We start from the raw sequence: 15129 nt of genomic DNA, 5'->3' as shown, positions 1-15129 counted from the left end.
GAAGTGTAACACTCTGTAGTTCTTCAGTCTGCTGCTGATCAGACAACACACAGTGTCAAACACACAGGAGTCGCTCAACAGCTTTGACCTCGGTCTGACACAGTTTCCCAGCTCCTGCCCCTGGAGGAGAATGCGATTTCTTTAGCACTGCACCAGTCAGAGCCTCAGTCATCCCTCACCAATCAGAATCGTGTTGAAAATATGACTTGGTCAGATCCTAACAATGTTGAGATTTTACAGGAAAATGAAATCTAGGAAAAGACATCCCTCTCTGTCTAAACTGGTTTGAAAAGTGATGTGGTCAGAAAAAGGCATCCATTTTGGACCAAATCAGACCTAACACCTCCCTGATTTCCACTGCTCTATTTCTGGGCTAAATAAGCCTTCACTAAAAGGCTAGACCTGAGCTACAGAATTTAAAGATAAAATAAAAACACCACAATGTGAAAGTGAATTTTCTAAAACATTTAATGAAAATAATATGTGCTGCAGTTAATTAAAATTACAACTGAAAACATTTTCAATACACTTCATTCATTCATTCATTCATTCATTGTCTGTAACCCTTATCCAGATCAGGGTCGCGGTGAGTTCAGAGCCTACCTGGAATCACTGGGCGCAAGGCACGGATACACCCTGGAGGGGGCGCCAGTCCTTCACAGGGCAACACTGACACATTCACTCACACCTACGGACACTCTTGAGTCTCCAATCCACCTACCAACGTGTGTTTTTGGAGCGTGGGTGGAAACCGGAGCACCCGGAGGAAACCCACGCAGGCACAGAGAGAACACACCACACTCCTCACACACAGTCACCCGGAGGAAACCCACGCAGACACAGAGAGAACACACCACACTCCTCACAGACTGTCACCCGGAGGAAACCCACGCAGACACAGAGAGAACAACACCACACCATCCATTTATTAATTTACAAGCCCATGTCCAAAAAACATTCAGAGGCTGAGCAACATTTAAATCATTGTTTAGAATTTGATGTGCAAGTTAAAAACTTTATATTTAATTGAAAATATCAGAAAGACTATATATTTATCTCAATGCTAGGAGCTAGGAATCTAAAAGCTAGGACGTAGCAATGGGGATGGGTTTGTGAAATATCCCACATTTAGGGTGTTTCCGTTTCGTTTCACTGCGTAAATCCGCTAATATTTTGAGGAATTGTTCTGCTCAGCGATCTAAGGACAGTTTGTGTTGGCACCATTGACACGTCCTGTGATAGGACGGACTAACAGCCATAACAATAAAACCACCTACTTGTTTCTACATTCACTGTCCATTCTCTCAGCTCCCGGACCACACAGGTTCATGTTAAAGCTCCAAAATTACTGAATTTAGTTCACCCCATGTTCCTCAGCGCTCAGGACCCCCACAGAGCAGGTGTGATGTGGTGGTGGATCATTCTCAGCGCTGCAGTGACACTGACGTGGTGGTGGTGTGTTAGTGTGTGTTGTGCTGGTGTAGAGTGGATCAGACACAGCAGTGCTGCTGGAGTTTTTAAACCCCTCAGTGTCTGGACTGAGAACAGTCCACCGACCAAAAACATCCAGCCGACAGCGTCCTGTGGGTAGCGTCTGTGAACACTGTCTCTGAATTTACGTCTACACGGTGGACCAACACGGTAGGAGTGTCCAACACAGTAGACAGTGTGTGACAGTGTTTAAAGCTCCAGAAAACCCCTCGAGTTTTCTCCTGGGTCTTAAGTTCTCCCCAGACCTTTCCCTTTGAGCTTGTCTCTAAGGGTGTCGCTGGTTTCTTTCCTTGGGATTCACCATTTTCCTTTAAAAAAAATCCCAAATAAATAAACTTTTAAAAGTACTTTTTTTTTTTATATCTTTGAGTTCTTTTTGTATCACTCTTCCTTGCACTCTCTTACTTCCAGAGGGGGGCTGTTTTGTGTCTGGGGTCCAGTGTCTCACCCTGTTCTTACAGGTTTGGGGTTAAACTCCACCCGAGGGTGAGCCGCCACATCACACACACACGGAGGTTTTGACCTGATCCTCACAACAGAGTCATTCACTAAGACTGTGTTGATGTTGACAGACTGAGTTCTCTTTGGCGTTCAGCAGACATCAGACGCTCAGAGCATCGACTGTCACTGCTTCCCCGGAGACTGACACATTCCTGCCGTCAAGGTTTATTTTCTTTCAAAATCCCATTGCAGGGAGTTTCTCTGGCGTCATTTAGAATCCACAATGCATTTAACTTTAGGGACAAGAGATGAAAAGCCTCCCCAACACGTTCAGACTTAGCTTTCATCAGAAAAGTCACATTCTCACACTTCTTTCAACTTTTCAACTCCTTTTCCAAATGAGGCTTGTGTTTCAGAAATGGGGAACACATCTGATGCACCCCCCCCTCTCTTCTTAAAGGCGGAGTTCAGAACTGTAATAAACACTTATTATAAAATTGTGAGAGACACCAGCCGCCGCATTCGTCCCAGACGTTCCCCAGACTCCCCCTCGTGCTCCGGTAAAGACTCCAATTCAGAGTCAGCGCATGTGAGAAGTGTGTGGAGTATTCTGCAGTTTCTCCTGCACATGCTCCGCCCACTTCACCTATGTCACGTGTTTCGTCTCCTGCTGCAAAATCCCCCACTGTGCTGCGTGAGTGTACACTGCTCCGGAACGTCTCCAGACCCAAGACTCCGGAGTTTCTCTAGAAATTCACATATGAAAGAAGCAGTCGTGTGGACAGTGAGTGAGCAACAGACTTCCACCTTAAAAGACTCTGAACACATACAAACCCTAGAGAGCTGCAGTTCCCCACAATCAGGGGTTTCCTTTAATTCGTCCAGTCACTTCGCATTTCATGGACGAGTTCCAGCCCTTTTTAATAATCCTTGGATGAGCAGCACTGCCCTCGGATTATATCAGTTAGCAGCAGTTCAGATTTAGACTGAGCTCTTTTGCTGTGATCAGAAGCAAATATGAAATGTGCAGTTCCTCAGATTTCATCCTAAAAACAACTACAAAGAACAAGTTCAGATTTGAAGCACACTCCCTTCCCCCTGATCTCTGTACCACAGCTTTGTTTATTTAGTGCTGTCGCCGTATATACTGAGGCGACATGCGCTCCAGCCACAAACGTCTGAGACCCCTCCCAAACAACACAATCCTGAGGGCAGTGAATGGTAAAAATAGCCATGGTTTACTCAAGAGAAAGCAAAGCACACAAATCATGATGTTCACGTTACAGTAAACGCAACCTTTATTTCACGTGTTCTGCTCACACTTTAAAACGTATGGAGTCCAGGAGGTCGGTGCACATCTTCTTTATAGCACAGTGAATGTTGAACACAGCATCCTCCTGAATGTGGAGCACACAGAGAACATCACTGCCTTTAAACAGGTCCGTCAGCCCGGTAAGGGTTAAAACGACCCAACTGCAGTAAAGCTTCTGTGTATTTACTGTACGTTCTCAACATAAGAAACACCCCCTGTTCCTCAGCGCTCAGGACCCCCACAGAGCAGGTGTAACGTGGTGGTGGATCATTCTCAGCGCTGCAGTGACACTGACGTGGTGGTGGTGTGTGAGTGTGTGTTGTGCTGGTGTAGAGTGGATCAGACACAGCAGTGCTGCTGGAGTTTTTAAACCCTGTGTCCACTCTCTGTCCACTCTGTGAGACACTCCTCCCTCGTTGGTCCACCTTGTAGATGTAGAGTCAGAGACAGTAGCTCATCTGTCGCTGCACAGTGTGTGTCACTCGTCCTCTAGTCCTTCATCAGTGACACAGGACGCTGTCGGCTGGATGTTTTTGGTCGGTGGACTGTTCTCGGTCCAGACACTGAGGGGTTTAAAAACTGTGTGTGGGGTTTAAACCGCTGCTGTGTCTGATCCACTCTACTCCAGTGTCACTGTGGTGGTTGTTGTAGTCTAATGTCTGAGGGCTTTTTGCTACAAGCTGAAAAAGAGAAATCCACATAGTGTGTGTGTGTGTGTGTGTGTGTGGTGTGTGTGTGTGAGTGTGTGTGTGTGTGTGTGTGTGTGTGGTGTCTGTGTGTGTGTGTGTGTGTGTGTGTGTGTGTGTGAGTGTGTGTGTGTGTCTGTGCGTCTGTGTGTGTGCGTGTGTGTGTGAGTGTGTGTGAGTGTGTGTGTGTGTGTGTGTGTGAGTGTGAGTCTGTGTGTGTGTGTGTGTGTGTGTGGTGTGTGTGTGTGTGTGGTGTCTGTGTGTGTGTGTGTGTGTGTGTGAGTGTGTGTGTGTGTCTGTGTGTGTGTGTGTGTGTGTGTGTGTGAGAGTGTGTGTGTGTGAGTGTGTGTGTGTGTGTGTGTGTGTGGTGTGTGTGTGTGTGTGTGTGTGTGTGTGAGTGTGTGTGAGTGGTGTGTGTGTGTGTGTGTGTGTGTGTGTGTGTGTGGTGTGTGTGTGTGTGTGTGTGAGTGTGTGTGTGTGAGTTTGTGTGTGTGTGTGGTGTGTGTGTGTGGTGTGTGTGTGTGTGTGTGTGGTGTGTGTGTGTGTGTGTGTGTGTGTGTGTGTGTGTGTGTGTGTAAATGGTACTAGAGCACAACCCTGTGGTGATCCTGCGTCATTGATTTTTGTAAAATAAGTAAATAATATAATATTATAAATTGCTACAAATGTACACTGCATGGTTTGTTTGGGCTCTGAAAGGCCGTAGTGGGTAAAAGGTTCTAACAAGCAATAATTCCTTTACTAAGTGTGTAAATATGTGTCCTTTTAAAAAATGTGGGGTAATACATCTGTGTCAAACTGCTGCATTGCCTTTAAATGAATGGTTAGTCTGCCCTCTTGTGGCCGTTAATAGGTATCGCATGATAACATGCAATTCAAATTAAAATACCGAAGACTGTGTGATTCTTCTTCATTCATTCATTCATTGTCTGTAACCCTTATCCAGTTCAGGGCAGTGGTGGGTCTGGAGTCTATCCAGAATCACTGGGCGCAAGGCAGGAACACACCCTGGAGGGGGCGCCAGTCCTTCACAGGGCGACACACACTCACACACTCACACCTATGGACACTTGTGAGTCGACTCTTATTGTATATATATATTATTGTTGTTCAAAAAGTAAATGGAACAGTTAAACAACACAATGTAACTCCAAGTCAGTCACACTTCTGTGAAATCACCTGGTCCAGTTGGAAGCAACACTGACTGAATCAGTTTCCCCTGCTGATGTGTAAATGGAACCGACAGCAGATAGAAATGAGAGGCACTTAGGAAGACAACCCCCATCAAGGAGTGTTTCTGCAGGTGGTGACCACAGACCATTTCTCTGTTCTCATCCTTTCTGGCTGATGTTTTGGTCACATTTGCGTTCTGTCAGTGCTCTCACCCCTAGAGGAAGCATGAGACGGTGTCTACAACTCACAGACGTTGCTCAGGTAGTGCAGCTCATCCAGGATGGAACCTCAATGCAAGCTGTGGCAAGAACGTTTGCTGTGTCCTGAGCATGGAAGAAATACCAGGAGGCAGGCCAGTACCCCAGGAGACATGGAGGGGGCTGCAGGTGGGCAACAATGCTGCAGCAGGTTCGCTACCTCCTCCTTTGTGTAAGGAGGAGCAGGAGGAGCAGGAGGAGCAGGAGGAGCAGAGCCAGTGCCGGTTTGGCAGTGGGTCAGTAATGATGTGGGGAGGCATTTCTTTGGAGGGCCGCACAGCCCTCCATGTGCTAGCCAGAGGTACCCTGACTGCCACTTAAGTCCCGGGATGTGCTGGTGCAGTGAGAACTGGGTTCCTTCTGATGCATGACAATTCTATGCCTCGTGGCTGAAGTGTGTCAGCAGTTCCTGCGTGATGAAGGCATTGATGCTGTGGACTGGCTCCATTCCCCAGAGCTGAATCTAATCCAGCACACCTGGGACATCAGGTCTCATTCCATCCACCAACGCCACGTTGCACCACACACTGTCCAGGAGTTGACTGATGGTTTAACCCAGGTCTGGGAGGAGATCCCTCAGGAGAACATCCTCCGCCTCATCAGGAGCATGGCCAGGCGCTGTAGGGAGGACATGCGGCACATGGAGGCCACACACACACACACACGCACACACACATTCAAAGTGCGCTGTGTTCTATGAAAGACGCAGCGGGGGAATAGATGGTATAGAGCTAAAAGTGATAAACCACCTGCATTTACTATTGATGGAGAGATGATTAGAGTGTACGAAAGGCATGAAATTTATAGTTATTTAGGACATCAGTTTAATGCTGGAGAATGGGAGAAGCAAATAAAGGACATTGTAAAAAGCTTCACCTCCAGGTTGGATTTAATAAGTTCCTCACCTTTACCTGTGGTTATGAAACTGCGAGCTGTTCATGAAGTTGCGCTGGCTAATGTGCAGCACTTGTTTGCTAACATTCACAAACCAAAATGTACTTTGGATGAGATGAATAATAAAACAGTGGATGTGGTGAGGAAGTGGATAGGTTTAAACTCTCATTCAACAAGATGTGTTCTGTTTCAGAACAGAAGGGAAGGAGGACTGAGGTCCCAAATATTGAGTGGATCTATGTAGCGACTAGGATTTGTCGTTTGCTGCGGATGTTGAATAATGATGATGTAGCAGTTCAACAGCTGGCTCGAGCTTCACTTATTTTAGATTTCACTAAGCGTAAGATCCCGACTGCAGCAGAAGGAGAAGATCATTTTCTGGGATTCAGGAAGAAGCTGAATGGGAAGCTGGATGTGAATGTGAGTGGAGTGAGATCAGACTGTGGCCTGATTTAAATGATCTCTGTAACAGGGCTCATATACAGCTGAGTTGGAGGATAGTAGAGGTCAGTGAGTAAAGGTTAGTGATGAACTGATACAAGACTCAAATGTCTGTGTGGAGGCAGAGATGGAAGACAATGGGATATTTAAGAAATTGAATATGGATCACTGTAGAACTGAGATCTTGAATGTCTCTCAGTCTTGGTGGCGACGGCGCTGGATGGAGCTGTGTTTACATTAGCATGTTTACCTTTTGTGGATCAGTCAGTGTCTCGTGTTGCGTTGGGAAGCTCTGAACTCGATCAACAGTTCTTTAGCTTCGTAGTTAAAGCTCGCCTCCAAGTGTCACCAACAAAGTATAATCTGTCTCTTTGGTCTCCGTTACAGCAGAAACCTTATTGTTTACTGCACGATAATCAAGAGGCTGAATCTGTAGCACACATCATGAACGGTTCTCCAGCTCTTAAAGGACTTTATATTCTTAGACATGACCGAATTGTACATTTATTAAGTAAGGAGTTTGTATCTATGTGTCGTTCAAAAACAGTGATTCATGTGAATGAAAGGGTTAAGGTCGAGTGGTTTTTATCTTTGAACCAGGAGAGGTCACAGGTCGTTTTTAGTAACTGTCTGAATTCTCCTGACATTGTTCTGATTAATGAAGGGAGGAGGAGGGTGGTGATTGTGGAAGTTGGATGTTCTTACGATGGATTTATGGAGTTGTGTTACACCTCTAAAGTCCTAAAGTATCAGCCACTGATGGAGATTCTTAATGAGAGTGGCTACTCCTGTAAAGTAGTTGCCTTGGTGTTTGGAAGTTTAGGGCACGTTCACAGGCTGTGTGTGTGTGTGTGTGTGTGTGTGTGTGTGTGTGTTCTGGTAAACCCCACTATATGGGGACAAAAAACTGTTTACACAGTCACGTCATGGGGACCTCTTGCGGTATGGGGACCAAAAATCAGGTCCCCATAAGGAAAACCCTTTTAAACAAATGTAGAAGCTGCCAACAGTGGCCCTGTGTGGTTTTTAGAGTTGGCCCGTAACACATGTTTATCCGTCAGTGTGAGTGCGTGGTAGCGCCCCCTTATAGGTCCCCATTGTTATTGCACTCTGAAAACACACTTCTTACATATATGGTTGGGTACCGCCCACTTCCGGGTCCCCATTAGGACTGATTTCATCGGGACAGAAGACATTTTCAGTCTAAAACATGGCAATTAATTTGATGGACAAGAAAGAAGATTATTTGCAGGGGATGCCATCTAAGGAGCTAAGAGCAAGTGCAGAGGAGCGAAAGTAAAGCACAAGGTAAGCACATAAACATTATAACCAGTTTTCAGAACTCAGATTTGGTTAGTTAGCTCTAATTAATTTTCAAGATCAGGTAGGCTCTGGACCCACCGCGACCCTGAACTGGATAAGCGGTTACAGATAATTAATGAATGAATAATGAATGAATAGTTAGCTATTTTTTACAACATTTTCCAACTAGCTAGCTTTAGTAATATTATGACTAATACTATAGAGTAGCACACAAATCAATATGAAGGGGTTATGTAAATTAAAGAGCCACTGCAATATCTTTACCCTACAACATTGCCCTTGGTATATGGTTTAAGTGAGGGAGTGAAGACGAAGGGAGTAAAAAAAAAAAAGAAGAAGGTGAGGAGGCAGGGAGTGGACTGGGATTAAATAAACAAAAACAAACATCATAAATTTAATTTAAAAAATAGTGTTTCATATTTTAGTGTTAGTTTAAATGTAAACATTTGCAATTTAAACACATTTACAGACTTTTGATTTAAGTATTTAACAAGAAAAAAATATATAATATATATATTTGATATTTTTGTTATATTTTATATAATATATATATATATATATATATTTTTTTTTTTTTCTTGTTAAATATAAATTAAGGTGCAGTTATGTCGCGCCGTTTGAATAGTTAACACAAAAAACTACAAACCTTTCCACGCTTACATTCAAAGAAATTAAACATAGAGCATATCAAGCATAGACATTTAAAGTAAGCTGTGCCAGTTTAAGGTGGAACGGAAGAATTCGAACCAAACGGGTTGATAGGACGCCATTTCAGCCTCGAGGTTTTATAAAGAAAAGCTGATATAAGTTTTACTTCAAGCAGCTATGGGCGATGAAACAGTGCTACCTTTAAAGCTAACGTTAGCTAGCATTGCGCAAGATATTTAACAGTTTAGTTTCTGTTTTCTGAGTAGACAATGTTGATTATGTAATTCAGTTTCAGTGTCATTTATTTCACTACGCTTTTAAGAGCAAGAACAGAAACTTCCATAGTTTATTTCACAGCTATATGCTGCATAGATAGTGACCCTGAAGTGTTTAAGGCGGACATGATAGATAAGTCAGGAGCTAGACTATACAGCCATTAAAGGACAGAGGTGTCAGACCCTCAGGGTATGATTTCCATGCTGCAAGGTAGACAACCCCATGGGTTTTTAATAACACAATATCATATGACTTTGATGATTTTGTTTTACATTTGATTCTCATCTGTTATTTAAAGGGGTTACAGTTGTTTTATGTTTCCATTTTTATAAGTAACGATGCCTGTAGAGGAGATGGATCATTTGGACGACTAGTTAATAATGGCCATGGATGTCCAAACTGCAGGATGAAGAAAATTGACCAGAATGGGAATGCACACCTTTGTTTTTTTTTTTGTTTTTTTTTTCCGGGAATGACATTAAAGGAGGAGACGACGTCACTTATGACTATGAAGGTGAAGACTGCCCATGGCGAAAACAAGTATGTTGCATAGTACACAGTGTACCATATGGCTCAGTGTTGCACTATGTATTGAATGTATGAGACATTGTAGTTCAATGGATTCAAATTTGAAACTATTACAAATATATAGTTTAATTAATCTTACACTTTCAATTAAATGCACAATAAGAATAAAAATTAAGACACTTAAAGAAAGAATTTCAATGAGGTGGTATAAGATTGTCTTAGGGGCTGATCACAGATTGCAACTTTAAGTGACACAGAGTTAAACAACAATCATCTAACACAGGAAACGCAACACAAACAGGGATTAGTTCTGGGAACATCTGGCAACTGGACAGAGTGAACGCTGGTGTGGTTTGCTGCCACTGCTCGCCGGTAATTTTAGAACTTGTAGTTGTCTAGCTTAGCGGACTAAAGGACTTTGCGATTGTTCTTATCAGACAGTATCAACCATCATCTTTTAACAAGATCAACGATTTACCCAACACCATTGACTGGAGTATACGGACTATTTCTTACCTGTTCTGCTCGGGCCATCAAGACCCTCCTGCCTCTGCTCACCTGTCCGAGCTGGCCGACAATGTTAATCGGCAAGATTCATATTCGGTGCTTCTCTGGGCTCTTTTGGCATTGACTCATCAACCCTTGGTGGGTCTGCTGCACTACTCTGTTATCGAGCTTCTCCGGCTGCGTTTTCACCACCTGTCTGCACTTCTGCCGGCTTCATTACTGCCCCATCCGGACATAACTTGCCTGCCACGCCGGAGATATGTCCACCGCAGATCTCATCGAACTTATCACCAAGACACAACGAAAACAATAACATCCATCTGGTCCACTTCTCGTCGACCCTCACGTCACACTTGCCGGGTCGCTGACCATAGTGTGCTAGCCCACCTAGCCCGGTCGGCTAACACTCCGGCCAAATGTGATAACTCCACTTCTATCTTCTATCTATTCTTCTATCTCAAAACAAACTGTATGAACAGTTCCAATCTGGCTTCCGCCCTCTCCATAGCACTGAAACTGCTCTCATAAAAATCACCAATGACCTCCTAATGGCAACTGATTCTGGTTTAATCTCCATCCTCATCCTCCTGGACCTGAGTGCAGCATTTGAAACTATCTGTCGCCCCACACTCCTCAATAGACTATCCTCCATTGGTATCACTCAGATCCCTCTAAACTGGTTCAAATCATACCTCTCCAGCCGCACTCAGTACATCCAGCTTAAAACGTCCACGTCCCACCCTTCTCCTGTCACTTCAGGTGTGCTCTTCATCATTTATATTCTTCCGCTTGGTCATATTTCAATATCAATATGGCCAACATCAATTTCCACTGTTACGCGGATGACACCCAGCTCTAACTTGCCTGTAAGCCCACTTCCAACCTCCCTCCCCCCTCCCTTACTGACTGCTTAATGGAAATAAAATCTTGGCTTTCCCTAAATTTACTTAAACTCAACAGCGATAAAACTGAGGTTCTTCTCATTGGTACTAAATCAACATTATCCAAAACTGACAGCTTTTCTCTTAACATTGACAATTGTTCTTTTCTCCCCTCCCCACAAGTAGAGAGTCTGGGTGTCATCCTCGACAGTACTCTTTCTTTTCAATCTCATATCAATAACATTACCCAGTCTGCCTATTTTAATCTCCGTAACATCAACCGTCTCCACCCCTCACTTACTCCCCATACCACTGCCATCCTTGTCCACAGTCTTGTCACCTCCCGCCTTGATTAGTGCAACTCCCTCCTTTTGGGTATTACCCACAAATCTCTTCATAAGCTTCAACTGGTCCAGAACTCAGTTGCCCGTATCATCACTAGAACCCCTTCCATCCACCACATCACTCCTGTTCTGCAACAGCTCCACTGGCTTCTGGTCAAGTTACGCATTGATTACAAGATCCTTCTGTTAACATTCAAGGCCATCCACAATCTGTCTCCACCGTATCTTTCCAATATCCTCCATGTTGTAACTCCCACTCTCGCACCCTCAGATCCTCCTCCATTCACTTGACTGTTCCCCCTGCCCGTCTCACTTCCATGGGAATTAGAGCTTTCAGCCGCTCTGCTCCCCAGCTTTGGAACAATTTACCCCCCAACATACGGAACATAAACTCACTCCCACAATTCTAGTCTTCACTCAAAACCCACCTGTTTTAAGATAGCATTTTCTTTAACATGACTCAGTTGCATTGTTTATTTTTTCCCAATACTGTATACTTGTGTGTTTTTCGGTATTATTTATGTTTATTGTTTACTTTGTACTCTTAGTAAGGTGTCCTTGTGTGACAGAAAGGCACCTATGAAATAAAATGTATTATTATTATTATTATTAAACAGGAAATCAAAGTCACATATGTTTTGAGAAGCTACTGAAGGTTTGGTTACACGTTAAAGAACACAGCAGTAATAATGACTTATTTATTTAATACCTTTATAATAAATTTACATGTTACAAATTATGGTGGAAAAGTCTTAGTGTTTACAGACTAAATTACACAATAATTACTGCATCATATTGCATAGAATTAAGTAAATACAATCCCTATAAAATCAGAAGGCAAATTATTTATGAACAATGTGTTCACAGGTAACTGAAGAAACAACTGCCACTGGAGATGTAAAGAGCTCCAACCAGCCTGTACATTTAAAGGCTTGGACTGATGAGCACAACATGAAAACTAACCAGCAGGTACCAGTGTCCAACCAGGAGCTATTCGTAATCAGTAAAAGTTGTACTCAAATCTAAATTCATTTGAAAATTGATCTTAGATATGTTACGTGACCAAGTGGTAAGTTTATTTGCATGTTATGCAGTGTTGAGCTTGAATTGACCATGTTTTTGTGATGATATTTAGTGTGAATTATTACACTAGTCAGTTTACGGTATTGCACCTGGAAGGGTAAAGGTAGAGGAATGAGGAGGGCAGATTTTATCCTCCACTGAGGCTATTTTCTTGGTAAATTGTCACTCTATTCTGGACACTTACGTCGTCCCCACAACACACTTTCCTTCAATCAGTGTGTGAGTAGAATCTATGAGAGCTATAACACAGAATTGGTCCCCATAAGGAACCGTATTGTTATGTGATGAAGGTCCCCACAAGGCCTGTTTTGTTCTCGAAGTGTGAATGCAGACAGAACTTGGCTTGACAGGACAATGTATTTTAATGATTATTTTAATTTTTGTCTCTGATGTCTGATCTAGGTTGCCAGGCAACTCATCTTTGATATGTTACATGACCAAGTAGTCAGTTTATTTGCATGTTATGCAGTATTGAGCTTGAATTGACCATGTGTTTCTTCTGTTTTTTGTATTTTAACATATTGTCCTTATGATATGTGTTTTCAGTCGACCGGCATTGCAGCTAATAACATGGCAGAGGATGACTCCTGTCCCTCTCTCCACTCAGAGACCCAGATGCATGATGCTACTCGTCCAAACAACATTTCTTCACTGGTAAAATGATGTTAATCACTTCTGATATAATTCTACAGCCTGTCTTTGTCATGTCTTTGTTATTTTTGTTGTTTTTTAAGGCAGATAGAAAAAGGCAAGAAGCTTTTTGTGATGATTTTTAATGTGAATTATTAGACTAGTCAGTTTACGGTATTGCACCTGGAAGGGTAGAGGAATGAGGAGGGCAGATTTTATCCTCCACTGAGGCCATTTTCTTGGTAAATTGTCACTCTATTCTGGACACTTACGTCGTCCCCACAACACACTTTCCTTCAGTCAGTGTGTGAGTAGAATCTGAGAGCTGTAACACAGAATCGGTCCCCTTAAGGTATCGTATTGATTTGTGAGACAGGTCCCCATAAGGAACCGTATTGTTGTGTGATGAAGGTCCCCACAAGGCCTGTTTTGTTCACGAAGTGTGAATGCAGACAGAACTTGGCTTGACAGGACAATGTATTTTAATGATTATTTTAATTTTTGTCTCTGATGTCTAATCTAGGTTGCCAGGCAACTCATCTTAGATATGTTACATGACCAAGTGGTCCGTTTATTTGCATGTTATGCAGTATTGAGCTTGAATTGACCATGTGTTCCTTCTGTTTTTTGTATTTTAACATATTGTCCTCATGATATGTGTTTTCAGTCGACCAGTATTGCAGCTAATAACGTGGCAGAGGATGACTCCTGTCCCTCTCTCCACTCAGAGACCGAAATGCATGATGCTACTCGTCCAAACAACATTTCTTCACTGGTAAAATGACATTAATCACTTCTGATATAATTTTACAGACTGTCTTTGTCATGTTTTTGTTATTTTTGTTGTTTTTTAAGGCAGATAGAAAAAGGCAAGAAGCTTTTTGTGATGATTTTTAGTGTGAATTATTACACTAGTCAGTTTACGGTATTGCACCTGGAAGGGTAAAGGTAGAGGAATGAGGAGGGCAGATTTTATCCTCCACTGAGGCTATTTTCTTGGTAAATTGTCACTCTATTCTGGACACTTACGTCGTCCCCACAACACACTTTCATTCAATCAGTGTGTGAGTAGAATCTGAGAGCTATAACACAGAATCGGTCCCCTTAAGGTATCGTATTGATGTGTGAGACAGGTCCCCATAAGGAACCGTATTGTTGTGTGATGAAGGTGCCCACAAGGCCTGTTTTGTTCTCAAAGTGTGAATGCAGGTAGTGACGCTACTGTTGCACACCCCGCCGCCTCCTGCTCACAAATAAAACTAGTCATCCTTTGCCTTCTCTCTGGTTATGTGGCCTTACTAAAAGCTTTCCATGAATCACCTGACCCAAGGCCTGGTCCTCCGCATTGTACCTGGCCAATCACATCCTTTAGATCTAATGAGCTCCTGGCTAACTGGACGGCCACTTTTGGATTCCACTTCCTTCCTGCTTTTATGATTTGCGCTGCTGCTTTTACCGCTGCATCTTTCAATCCTGACAAAATCATCTCACGACTCACCTTAGCACATTTAAATTCTTCAACTAAACTTGAGTGGTAGCTCCAGTACCCCTCTCCCATACCATGCCACGCTACTTAAACACTGCGGCATCCCTAGCCACTTGGCCACCTAATACGAAGCAGTAAGCCAAACTGCAGACACCACAATTTCAGCTTTCCTGTCAAACACAGCCTTCAGCAGTTCAGCTTTTAGTCCCACAACTTGTCCTGTATCGTTTAGCGCTGCACTATATCATCTACCTAAACTCTTTGCTGGTCTCTTCGGTACTGTAGGCCTGACACTCAGTCCTTTGTGTCTAATCCAAAGCCACACTGACCTGTAGTCCTCTGTGTCTAATCCACAGCCAGACTGACTTGCACTCTTCTGTGTGTCTAATCCACAGCCATATTGGCCCACAGTCATACTGACCTGTAGTCCTTCATATCTAATCCACAGCAAGACTGACCTGCACTCTTCTGTGTGTCTAATCCACAGCCATACTGACCTGCACTCTTCTGTGTGCTTAATTCAAAACAGTACAGATTCTCTCTGATCACTGTCTAATCAACAGCCATACTGACCCATATTTCTCTGTTTCTAATTCACAGGTATACAGACATGCACTCCTGTGCCTAAATGTCAGCTGTGCTCACCTGCAGTCTTCCATGTGTTAATTCACAGGTACACTGATCCATATTTCTCTTTGCATTTGATCAACATTGATACTCCATATTTT

The 15129-nt window shown here is 43.2% G+C and overlaps 1 long non-coding RNA gene across 2 annotated transcripts in view; it reads left to right on the top strand.

The window, feature by feature from the left end:
- Nucleotides 1-12094: 12094 nt before the first annotated feature.
- LOC136677700 (uncharacterized) overlaps nt 12095-15129 on the top strand; it is a 3420-nt gene continuing 385 nt past the window's right edge. The window contains exons 1-3 of one of the 2 annotated variants that reach the window (XR_010796408.1): nt 12842-12939; nt 13583-13690; nt 15002-15074. This is a non-coding gene — a long non-coding RNA (uncharacterized lncRNA). Of the gene's footprint in view, nt 12172-12841; nt 12940-13582; nt 13691-15001; nt 15075-15129 lie in introns of those variants that run through there. The other variant, XR_010796409.1, reaches the window with a different exon arrangement.

This window comes from Hoplias malabaricus, chromosome Y (genome assembly GCF_029633855.1).
Source record: "Hoplias malabaricus isolate fHopMal1 chromosome Y, fHopMal1.hap1, whole genome shotgun sequence".
Lineage (NCBI taxonomy): Eukaryota > Metazoa > Chordata > Actinopteri > Characiformes > Erythrinidae > Hoplias > Hoplias malabaricus.
This window is presented reverse-complemented; position numbering and strand designations above follow the sequence as displayed.